The sequence below is a fragment of the Peromyscus maniculatus genome, chromosome 18 (assembly GCF_049852395.1).
Source record: "Peromyscus maniculatus bairdii isolate BWxNUB_F1_BW_parent chromosome 18, HU_Pman_BW_mat_3.1, whole genome shotgun sequence".
Lineage (NCBI taxonomy): Eukaryota > Metazoa > Chordata > Mammalia > Rodentia > Cricetidae > Peromyscus > Peromyscus maniculatus.
In genome coordinates, this window is record NC_134869.1 from 53,513,504 (window position 1) to 53,527,128 (window position 13,625).

Genomic DNA, 13,625 nt, shown 5'->3' on the forward strand with positions numbered 1-13,625 from the left:
TGCTCACAGACACCAAATGTTTCATCAAGGTGTTAAACTCACCCTGAACAATTTGGGAACATTAGAGTCTAGGAATATATTTACTTTACTGCAATTGTAAGTGACACCTTTCTATAAGAAAACCATTTTTTTTCTGTACCATTAGCTTCAAGTTTTGTGACTCTAACATGTGACAGATTGTTTTTAAAAAAATTCTATTGCTTTGAGAATATTTTATGTAATTTTATATTACAGTGTACATAAAGGGTCTCAAATAATATGATACCACCCAAATTCCTTTAGTTTGAGAGTGTAAAAAATGATGTTATTATATGACTGTGATTACATGTGATTACATGACCTTTTGATGGCTTTTTAAAATAATTACTATGAATAACTATAAAGGATCCAGTGGTAGTGCTCTCACACTTTTCAAAGTAAACCACAGTTTCTGTTCACTTGTAACTATAAAAAATTAGTAATCATACAAAATTGAACATGAAGGTACAGTTGAGAAGTAGTCTTGTGAGAAATGTTGCCAAGTGTCTTCATAGGCAGCCCTATGAATTTATAGTGTTTTCTATTATAACTATAGAGTAAGTGTCTCCTCAGCAGATTCTTCTGTTATCACACATCTGGTTGATATTTCCTTCACTGTGCTCCTGTATCTTATCATTTCATTTTCAGAAGTGTAATGTTAGGAACAATCTCTTTGGTAAGAAAATCTAATGTTTGTAATTCTAGGAGCTAGACTACTGATGCAACTTTTAAAAATCTGTAATTAAGAACTGGAAGATCTTTTGTAACACAGGTTCTAAAGTGAATGAGGCTGGGGAGATAGTGCAGTTGGTAAAGTACCATGAGAGCCTGTGTTCAATCCTAAAACCAACGTTAAAAAAATTCTAGACTTGGTGGTGAATGCTTGTTATCCCAGTGCTGGGGAGGTAGAGGCAGACAGATCACTGGGACTTGCTGGCCAGATAGTCTGGTTTAGTTGGCAAATTGTACACATACACACACACACACACACACACACACACACACACACACACACACACGTAAATATTTTTTCATATTTAAACCTTACACTCATCAGTTACATAGTGTCCTCAGAGGGGCAACATGCTTCAGTGTCTTCTCTTACAGGCTGCTAGAACAAAAATTTAAAGTACAATCAACTGTTATTTTTATGTATCTTAAATCAACTAGAAATAATAATACTTCCCATTTATCTTATCATATGGATAATTTATATAGCTGAAAATTTGGTTTGGTATAGAAAAATAATGTAAAATGAAATAACAAAGTAGCTAATATTCTATATCATTTCTACATTTTCTTTCTGAAAATGTAACTAGATACTATAAATAATATAGAAATATAAGAATTATACACAGAACTTTTACAATTGACTTTAAAATATCTCATGAATACTTTTGATATCTATTTGACACTACCTAGTTTAATCATAACACCCCAACCAAATGATTCAATGATAGCATCTTTTCCTCCCTGTTATCATTTTTACTCTTTCAATCATTCTTCCAGTGACAAATTTGTGTTTAAGGACCTCATGTTTATTCTTTCAGCAATCAATTACATTATAATCTGAAATATTTTTAATCCTGAGTCAGCATGTGTAATGTCTGAGATTTGCTTATATAAATGAGTAGAAAGAACATCCACTGTAAGTCTCAAATAGACTGTAATGTGAGCAGTTTTTTTTTCCAACTGAGCATGGTAATGCATGTCTTTAATCCCAAAGCTTGGGAGGCAGAGACAGGTAAATCTCTCTGAGTTTGAGGCTAGCCTGGTATACATAGTGAGTTCCAGGACAGCCAAGGCTATATAGAAATATTTGTCTCAAGAACAAACAAACTAACAAAATGGAACAAAAGAACCAAACCAACCAACCAACCAACCAACCAACAAACAAACAAAAACAAAAATGAAAAAAGAACTTTCAAGTTTCCTTCCCTTAGAATTGAGAGCAAGTTTAGCTACCCAGTGTATATAACATCCAATAAAGCCTCAAATCTATAGTCAGCATCGTAGAGGAAGGAAGTTCCCGAGATTTCTAGTATTCTATGACATTCCCAGGGATTGCAGGGAAAAGTAGACAAAGTCTGGAGGGTCTGGAAGATTGTCTCTGAAACAAACCCAGCCTCCTGCCAAGTCTCTTGTACTTTGGCATTTAGCTCAGTCTATAGACTCACAATTCCGGCCACTCAGAATGGAATCCCTTGTTCTAAAATACCTATCTTTGCTTTTAATCCTGGATACTCTCCTTTTCTCTGAAATGCTAAGAGACAAAGTTTGAAAAAAATTATTGGAGCTGAGCCATATTATTTTTTGTCTATGTATTTGAAAGATTAAAAAAAAACCCTGTTAACTGTAGAGGTATTCAGTATATTACCTTTTAGGTGACCAATCACAGAGATTATTTTCACATGAACAGATGCCATTTTCACTTTGAAGTGAATGCTCATTATTCACTATGTGACTGACTAAGGTGTTTACTGAATTTATGATTTCTACAAAGGGACAACTCTAATTTAAGCTTCTTTTACAATACTTCATAATAGTGTATACATAATTGATAAATGTATATCAAATGTGCTTCTCTGAAACATTGTTTTTCTAATCTTTCATAAAGAAATATAAGTACGACTAGGAAGTCATACTCACTCTTTGGAGAGCTGATCATAACTTTCATTGGATACTAGCAACAGATTTCTTGCACTGGACTCTGGGTAGATCTTGCTAGCAAAGTCTTGTGTTTGAATTTCTGGCTCTCAGACACCTCTACTCACCTTAGGACACAGCAATGATTTTGTCTGCTGGGAGTCTCAACTCCAACATAGTGCCCTCGACACGTATTTTAGGGATTCCACCAACTTTAAAATGCTCTGGGTTTGAACATAATATGGGATTCTTTTTCTTTTTGTCTTTTTGATATTAAGAGCTTTCTCTGGTTTTGGAAGAGCATATATTTTGATTCTCATGCATGGGTGAGAAGGTTTGTATGCCAACAGGGTAATTGTTTGTTTTATTTGTCAAAGCTGAAGTAAAATAGCCACAAGGGACCTTGGTGACCCAATTTTAAGATCTGCTAATGAATTTTCCATGTAATGAACTTGGCAAAAATCCCAAAAAATGTAGCAGTGAGGACAATGTCCTTAGAGAGAGAGATACAACAGTTGCAGTGACTTCAGGCTGACATAGTGTTGAAGCCCAGAAGGACACACTGCCCTTCCTACATGTGTTCCACATCTCCTGGGGTGGGTATAAGATCATCAGGACTTGGTTTACTTTTGTCTTAAAATTATAATTGAAAGAAAGAAAAATTCAGAAATCATGGCAGGAAAATGTGTGATTAATCACAATTTTGGGGCTAATTACTTCTACTAATTTTGTAGTTAATGTCACAACTTAGATCGTGCACACATATCCACATTTGTAAATACATTTAACAGGACCAAAATACTCCTGACATAGTGCAGGTAAAGGGGTGAAAAGAATGTACTAGATAGGGAGAAAGGCTGTAAAATGTCACCCTCTAGGCACCACACAATCATTGCAATCATGAACTCACAGTAGTTACTTGCACTGGGCCATCACAAGACTGTCCCTGCCCACAGTCAGGGTGGGAGAAGGGCTCATGGGACTTTACCACAAACATCCACTGGAGAAAAGATAACCTCTTCAACAAATAGTTGGCAAAACTGGATAGACACCATGATGAGATCAGGCTGTACACTCCCCTGCACTCCATAGTGTGTGAAACAGTTTTTCATGCCGTACCTTGCCCTAGGAGACTCATTAAAAGCATCTTTAAACTCCATTTATGGATCCATACACTTCTAGGTACCACCCATACGGCACAGCCTGATGAGTGATTTATTCTTGGAAATAGAAAGGAAGCATTCTATAAGTTTGTTGGGGGTGGATTGAATCTTTAGGGACACATTGGTATATAAAAATCATACCAGAGAAACCAGGCCCAAGAGATTACCAGACATACCAGACTGGGGAAGTAGCATAACTCTCTTGCCTGGATGCAATAAAGTGACAGACACCTAACACTGCAGAGGCATGGGCTCGTACCAACCTATTACCTGACACCTGGTGTCTAGGTCAAGAATAACAGAGGACCCCATGATTGTCCCTGGAGCTCTGCCTGGGCTCTGTACCCTGCTGCTGATGTGGCCTGCTTGACTGCTGGCATCGGCGGCTGTGGCCTTGTGGGGACCTGTGCTTTGAGCTGGCTGTTTGCTGCTCCTGGACTGCAGTTCAGCCTCATGGCTGGATGCTGCAGCTGCGCTGTCAATCCTTGACTCCAGCAACTACAGTAGCAGCTCCATCCTAGCACTTGCCTGGTTCCTTCTCTTATTGATAACTTTAGTGTGATGTCACCTAAGGTTTTCAGAATGGATTCTTTTTCTCTGCTGACTTTTTTTTTTATATTTTATTTCTTAAGTTGTTTTCCTTAATTTTATTTTTTGTATATTAAATATATTATTAAAGCATAATTTTAAAATATATTTTTAATTAAAATATAATTTCATCACTTTCCCTTTTCTCCCTCTAGTTCCTCCCATGTCCTATCTCTCCAATCCCTCTCATGTTCCCCATCACTCTAAAATTGAAAGATGTTTTTTCTTTGATTATTATTGTTATACACCACACACACACACACACACACACACACACACATACATACATATGTATGTATGCTCAAATATATAAATACAGTATGTTGAGTACATTTTTGTTGTTTGTGTGTATATGGTTTCAGGGCTGACAAGTTTGCAATGGATAACCAGTTATGGGGCTCATCCCTGGAAGAAGTTATTTTTTTCTCTCTCAGCAGTCATTAGTTGCCTGCAGTTCTTTGTGTAGGGGTGAGACCCTGTGAGTTTTTTTTCCTGCTTCTGCATTGGCATGTCTTTTGATATCATCATTGGTTAGGTATTTGGCCATTTCTAGGAGAGACAGTCTCACAGCCAACCTCCTGGTATTCTGGCTCTAAAAATCTTTCTGTTCTCTCTTCCACAATGCTCCCTAAGCCATAGGTGCAAGAGCTGTGCTGCAAATGTATCCATTGGGGCTGAGGTCTCTCCACACTGTGTCCAGGTGTGTGTGTGTGTGTGTGTGTGTGTGTGTGTGTGTGTAATAACAGTTTCCGTTTGCTGTAGAGAGAAGCTTTTTTGATGAAGGGTGAGAGCTACACTTATCTGTGGGAATAAAGATAAGATTTAGTATGCAGTTAGGGCTTCTGCTTTCTAGCAAAGTTGTGGTATAGAGTCACTTCTAAGCTCTTCTAAGATGTCACTAGCCCATATAAGTTGATATGTTTCTAGTAACAGGCATGATTTCCCTCTGTTGGATGTGCCTTAGGTCCATTTATACAACAGGTGTTGCTCACCACCAAATGTGAGTGCCACTATTGCGCCTTTAATTCTGTTTTGTCATGCTGGTCATTGTTGTGGCTCCTAGATGTCACAGTAGGGTAAGACTATTAATTGCTTCTCTCCCTTGGAATCTTATGAGGTGCTTTCTGGTACTATGGAAACTAAAGGAGATTTTTATGTTAGACCCAGCTCAAATAATCCAAGTCCTGTGTCCTAAGTGTGAGGTATCTTCAGCAACAAAGAATTCCACAATCTGAGAGGCAACCAATAACAACAGCAATAGCTTATATTGTTTTGAGAGTCACTTGGCTGACTCTGACCAATCCCTTGAAAAGTTTATGACTGGTACTGGGTTTTCTGTTAGTGTATAGTGTACAGTTCTTGCGGGGAGAATTGTTAGCTCAAGTGGCATATCTATATATACACAAAGTTAAGTATGTATATATATATATATATATACACACACACACACAAAATATATATGCATGCATATATGCATGTATTTATATACGTGTGCATATATGTACATTTATATGTATTGTGTATAATTTTGGGCAAATATAAAATAATATAATTTTTTGAGGCTTTATTCAACAACCTTAGTGTTATTTGTCCCTCTTCTGTCATTCTTCATGGAGGTCAATATAAATTTTACTTTTTTTTTTTTACTTTTTATTTTATTTTATTTTACAATACTATTCAGTTCTACATAACAGCCACATATTCCCTTGTTCTCTCCCTTCCTGCCCCCCTCCCCTTCCCCCCAGCCCACCCCCCCATTTCCACCTCCTCCAGAGCAAAGCCTCCCCCGAGGACCGAGATCAACCTGGTAGACTCAGTCCAGGCAGGTCCAGTCCCCTCCTCCCAGAGTGAGCCAAGCATCCCTGCATAAGTCCCAGGTTTCAAACAGCTAACTCATGCAACGAGCCCAGGACCTGGGACCACTGCCTAGATGCCTCCCAAATAGATCAAGCCAATCAACTGTCTCACCTATTCAGAGGGCCTGATCCATCCAGTTGGGGGCCCCTCAGCCTTTGGTTCATAGTTCATGTGTTTCCATTCGTTTGGCTATTTGTTCCTAGCTATGTTTGTATCAGCATTGTTTGTAACAGCCAGAACATGGAAACAACCTAGATGCCCTTCAACTGAAGAATGGATAAATAAATTGTGGCACATATACACAATGGAATACTACTCAGCAGAGAAAAACAATGAAAGCATGAGGTTTGCAGGCAAATTTTATTTTTATTTTATGTGTACGAGTGTTCTACTTGCTTATGTGTGTGAGTAACACACACACACACATACCTAGTGCCCTTTGAGATTAGAAGCGGGCTCCTGGTCCCCTGGAATTGGAACTTCAGACAGCTGTCAGCCACCATGCGGGTGCTGGGAACAAAACCTGCATCCTCTTCAAGAACAGAGAGTGTTCTTAACTGCTGAGCCACTATTCCACCCTCTGCTATTGATTTATAGAAAACAAAAGTCAAGAAAAGCAAGGTCACAGCACTCAATCAGATTTTATTGAACACACACACACACACACACACACACTCACTCACACTCACTCACTCACACACACACAGACAGATATATACACACACAGACATACACACACAGACACAAACATATATACATGGGGACAGGTGAGGTGTGGATGGAAGGACAGACAGACAGGCCAACAGACAAAGACAGAGCAAAGCCAAAAGAAAAATTGACTTCCCAGGTTGGAAAAGGGGACCCAAAGATGGTGTCCAAGTCTGCTTGGAGGGTCAGGGTTTTTATATGTTTGAAAAATGAGATGAATTTTTTTCTCTCTTGGAATTGGTTGGCTTGGGCTATAGCAGGAAACTGGATAATTCAGACAAAGCCAGGGAAGCTAATTTATTCCTACCACAATAGTCCTCTGTGGGTGCTTTGAAAGCTCCACCCTAACGGTTTCCTCCATCAAGAAAAAAAATCACCAAAAATTTTGTTGTATGTAATTTTATTATGTTAAAGTTAAAATCTTCCTTTCTGAAAAAACAGAAAAGGGGAAATGCTGTGGGATGTCCTATATGCTGTAAATATATGTTGCTATGATTGATTGATAAATAAAACACTGATTGGCCAGTAGCCAGGTAGGAAGGATAGTGTAGGAAGGACAAGGAGGAGGAGAATTCTGGGAGGTGGAAGACTGAGGCAGGGAGTGCTGTGGATATTGCTCTATATATAAATAAAACACTGATGGCCAGTGACCAGGCAGGAAGTAGGTTGCCAGGCAGGAAGTAGGTGGGACAAGGAGAGAGGAGAATTGGGGGAAGCAGAAGGCTGAGGGGAGAGACACTGCAGCCACCACCAAGAGAAGCAGCATGTGAAGACGCTGGTAAGCCACCAGCCACGTGGCAAGGTATAGATTTATAAAAATGGGTTAATTTAAGATAAAAGAACAGTTAGCAAGAAGCCTGCCACGGCCATACAGTTTATAAGTGATATAAGCGTCTGAGTGATTATTTTATACGTGGATTGTGGGATTGCGGGCCTTGGTGGAGCCTGGAGAGAAACACTTCCAGCAACAAGGGAGATGCTGCCAGCCACCACGAGGAGAAGCATGATGTAAGATACCAGTAAGCCACCAGCAACTTGGTAAGGTATAGATTTATAGAAATGGGTTAATTTAAGATATCCCTAATTATCAGGGAAATGCAAATCAAAACAACTCTGAGATACCACCTTACGCCTGTCAGAATGGCTAAGATCAAAAACACTGAAAACAGCTTATGCTGGAGAGGATGTGGAGCTAGGGGAACTCGCCTCCACTGCTGTGGGAATGCAAGCTTGTACAACCACTTTGGAAATCAATATGACACTTTCTTAGAAAATTGGGAATCAATCTCCCCCAAGATCCACTCTTGGGCATATACCCAAGGAATGCTCAATCATACCACAAGGGCACTTGCTCAGCTATGTTCATAGTAGCATTGTTTGTAATAGCCAGAACCTGGAAACAACCTAGATGCCCTTCAACTGAAGAATGGGTAAATAAAATGTGGTACACATACACAATGGAATACTACTCAGCAGAGAAAAACAATGACATCATGAGGTTTGCAGACAAATGGATGGATCCAGAAAAAAATCATTCTGAGTGAGGTAACCCAGACTCAGAAGACAAACATGGTATGTACTTACTCATAGGAGGATACTAGATGAGGAACAAGGATGACTGGACTGCTACTCACATCACCAGGGAGGCTACCTGGAAAACAGGACCCCAAGTAGGACATGGGGATCGCCCAATGATGGAGAAATGGATGAGATCTACATGAACAGCCAGGACATGAGTGGGAGCAATGAAGGGCGAGGGTCTAGGGAAAGAGAGCTTGCGGGAGCAGGAGATCCCAGCTGAATCAAGAACAGAGAGGGAGAACAAGGAATAGGAGATCATGGTAAATGAAGACCACATGAGAATAGGAAGAAGCAAAGTGCTAGAGAGGCCCACAGAAATCCACAAAGATACCCCCACAATAGACTACTGACAATGGTTGAGAGACAGCCTGAACTGACCTACTCTGGTGATGGGATGGCCAAACACCCTAATTGTCATGCTAGAAATCCCATCCAATGACTGAGGGATCTGGATGCAGAGATCCACGGCTAGGCCTCGGGTGGAGCTCTGAGAGTCCAATTATCGAGAAAGAGGAGGGTTTATATGAGTGAGAATTGTTGAGACCAAGGTTGGATAAAGCACAGGGACAAATAGCCAAACGAATGGAAACACGTGAACTATGAACCAAAGGCTGAGGGGCCCCCAAATGGATCAGGCCCTCTGAATAGGTGAGACAGTTGATTGGCTTGATCTGTTTGGGAGGCATCCAGGCAGTGGTACCGGGTCCTGGGCTCAGTGCATGAGTTGGCTGTTTGAAACCTTGGACTTATGCAGGGACATTTGGCTCAGTCTGGGAGGAGGGGACTGGACCTGCCTGGACTGAGTCTACCAGGTTGATCTCAGTCCTTGGGGGAGGCTTTGCCCTGGAGGAGGTGGAAATGGGAGGTGGGCTGGGGGGAAGGGGAGGGGAGCAGAAGGGGGGAGAACAAGGGAATCCATGGCTGATATGTAGAACTGAATTATATTGTAAAATAAAATAAAATAATAATAAAAATGATATAAGAACAGATAGCAAGCAGCCTGCCATGGCCATACAGTTTATAAGTAAAAAAAAATAAAAAAAAATTGTCTTAGGGAGAAGAACTAGTAAGTTGGTTACCTTGCATGTTTAAGTGAACAGTACATTGACCCACTTAGAGCATCTTTTTCTTCTCTGTTTTCCTAGGGATTTGTCTGACTCCTACTTGCTCATCATCAACACTTTATCCCAACCCAAGTCTGAAAGTGTTTGAACGTACCCCCGTCTCTTTAACTTGTATGCATTCTGTAAATGCCACACACACACACACACACACACACACACACACACACAGTCACACACACATATTTACTGTGTGATTGGAACAAAAGAACCCTTGTTCAATTTGATCAAGGTAGGCAGGGGGTAATTATCTGGCAAATTGCTGCCATTTAAATAATTGTGCTTTGTGAACTGACACATATATATATACTCACCCATGTTTCTGGAATAGGATACTCATGACACACATGTACAAGAATGATATAAGGTTCCTATACCTCTCACTCTGCACAAAAGTCAATTCTAAATGGACCTTATTAATGGAAGACTTCTGAAACTTTTAGACAAAAAAAAAAAAAAAAAAAAAAAGAAAGCTGAAAATACTGTAGGGAGCAAATGCACGCCCCATGTGACTGCACATTCTCTACATGAGTGAAGTCATATCAAAGAGGGCTCAGGGCCAAGGGAATGAATGCCACTGCCTTCTCCATGGCTTTCTTCATGCCCGAGACTGGGATGTTTGCTGAAGCAGGGCATTGAGTAAGAGCTGACTTTATTTTTTTCTTTATTAAGAAATTTTCTTCTCACTCGACATATACTCACTTTAGATCCCCCTCTTCCCCCTCCCACTCCTCCAACACTCCCTCCCAAGCCACCCCACATCCCCACATCCCCCAAATTAAGGTCTCCCATGGGGAGTCAGCAGAGCCCCTCACACTGAGCCTAGGCAGGTCCAAGCCCCTCCCCACTGCACCAAGGCTGTGCAAGGCCTCACACCACAGACACCAGGCTCCCAACATCCTGTCCGTGCACCAGGGACAGATCCCGATCCCCCTGCCTGGGTGCCCCCCCCCCCCCAAACAACCATCTTCCATATCCAGAGGGCCTAGTCCAGTCCCATGGGGCTCCACAGCCACTAGTCTTTAGTTCATGGGCTCCCAACCGTCATCTCTGCACCTCTTCCCATTATGGTCTCAATGCCCCCCCCCACGCCCCACCCCCCGCAGAATTCCTTTTCTCTCTCATTGTTTGGATTCCTGGAAACAGCTGACTTTAACAAGAGAGCAGGCCTTGCAGAAGGCTCCCAGCAGTTTCCTCAGCCGGAATGCAGGGTCACATGCTGCCATGCTGAGATCCTTGACTAGGATTGGCTGGCTATCCCCTGGTTTTCCCTATATGTAAGAGACACACTGAGTATTTGAGGGGCGCTAAGCCTTCACCTGAGCACACAGCTCACCTGTTCCCAACTACACTTCTGATTTGAGTTTGTCTTTCTTAATCTCCTGTATCTCCAGTCAGGTTATCAAACTCAGCTTTGTGGTCCTCAGCAAAACACCCGAAGATAGAGGCACAGGCAAGGACTTTCTGAATGGGACTCCAGTCATCCAGGAAATAATGTCAACAATTTACAAACGGGGTTTTTTGAAGTTAAAGGGCTTTTTGCACAACAAAGAAAACAATTGCTAAAAGAGAGATCCTATGAATTGGGAGAAAGTCTTTGCTAGCTATATAGTTTACAGATGATGTGTTTCTGCAGTATACAAACATTAAAAAATTAAATAAAAATATCCACTCCAACCAATAAATGGACTAATGCAAGTCCATTAGAAGGTGGTTCTCAAAAGATAAAATACAAATAGAAAATAAACATGTGAAAAAATACTCAGCCTGACTAGCTTCTACAGAAGTGTAAATTAGAAATATTCAGATTTCATCTGACCCCAGACAGAATGGCAACTATTAAGAAAAGAAATAATGAATGCTGACGAGAATGTAGACAAAAGGGAACCTGTATACAAATGCAAAGTATTCTAGCCAGCATGGAGATTTCTCACAATCTAAGCCATTCATCTTCTGTGTGACCCAGGCATATCACTGATTATTGAGGTTGAAACTGGATATGGGGAAATGAATGGAATGGATCAAATATTCTGTCAGCATATTAAATGATTGTTATTCTTGTTCAACAGGAAGGCCAGAGGTTAGAGTGACTCATTCCCTCTCAGATGAATCTCAGATGCCCTAGGGATGGAATGTATGGTCTTCTAGTATGAGATAGCCCTGACAAAGCATTATGAAACAAAGGAACTTCCAAAAATACCATTGAGTTCATTTTGTGTTGGCCATCTGCTGCTGGGTATGGGGTTTGCCTTGAAGAGTGGATTGTGTCCTCAGTGGGACTCCATTGAAGAAAACTTCCTTCTATGCCCTCTGTGGAGCTGTACTTGTAGATAAATACTGCTGAAATCTGGTTTTATTGTGGAATGTCCTCCTCCATCTGTTGTGACTCTATGTTTTACTGGGCATAGTAGTTTGGGCTGGTGTCTGTGGCTGCAGAGTTTGAAGAACATCCATTCAGGCCCTTCTGGCTTTTAGAGTCACCATTGAGAAACCAGGTGTTAGTCTAATAAGTCTGTTCATATGTTACTTGATGTTTTTCCCTTTTAGCTTTTTTCATCTTTTTTTGTTTTGTATGTTTAGTGTTTGGATTATTATATGTTATGGGAAATTTCTTTTCTGGTCTAGTTTATTTGGTGTTCTGTATGCTTCTTGTACCTTGATAGGCATCTTCTTTTTTAGGTTAGGGACATTTTCTTCTATTGTTCTGTTGAAAATATTTTCTGTGCCTTTAACCTGGGTTTTTTTTCTTCCTCTATTCCTCTGGTCTTTTTTTTTTTTTTTTAAGATTTATTTATGTATGTATTTTATGTATATAGTGCTCTATTTGCATGTATACTTATATGCCAAAAGAGGGCATCAGATCCCCTTTGAGATGGTTGTGAGCCACCATGTGGTTGCTGGGAATTGAACTCAGGACCTTTGGAAGAGCAGTCAGTGCTCTTAAACGCTGAGCCATCTCTCCAGCCTCCTCTGGTCTTTTTATAGTGCCTCAGATTTCTTGGAAATTTTTGCCTGGATTTTCTGAAATTTAACCTTTTCTTTGGCTGAGGTACCTGTTTCTTCTATCTTATCATCAATGCTTGAGATTCTCTCTTCCAACTCTTCTATTCTGTTGGTGAGGTTTGCCTCTGAGATTCCCGTTTCACTCCCCAAATTTTTCATTTCAATTTTTACCTCACTTTGGGTTTTCTTTAGTTATCCCATTTCTACTTTTGTGTCCTGACCTGTTTTCTTAATTTAATCCCACTGTTTGTTTTCATAGGTTTCATTAATGGATTCACTGATAATTCTTTTTAATGTCCTTGAATTTATTCATAATAGCTATTTTGAAGTCCTTTTCTTGTACTTCAGCTATATTTCAATTCTCAGGAACAGTAGGGTTGCTGGGCTCTAGTGGAGAGATATTGTCCTGGCTGTTATTGATTGTATTTTTATGCTGGCATCTAGGCATCTGGGTTTGGGATGATCATAATCTAGGTATTGATATTATGGATATTATAATTTTGTTTCGGTTTGACTGTCATGACCTAGTTACTCAAAACATTTTAAACTTAATCCATTAAACTATCCAGCATCATTTGAGCTGGGAGATATATTGAGAGTTCCAATTTATTTTCTCAGAAATCCAAGAAATTTAGCATAAGTTATTTTGTTTCATTATTGTGATTAAATTTGTCTTATTTCTTACTTTGTTTTTAACTTTAGATTGGTAAATTAGAAATAAAATCAGGATTTGATTAACTAGAAAAATATGATTGTTCTGATTGGGAATTTGTTCTGAAAAATGTTGCAGGGAGATTAAAAGAATAAATTAATGTGGCAGAGTGTGTTTGGGCACAAAAAGCTTTTTTAAAAGTAAAATTTTATTGGCAAGTTGATGTATGTATATAATGTATTTTGGACATATTCATGTTGAAATCTCCTCTTTTCTTTCTCGTGTGTG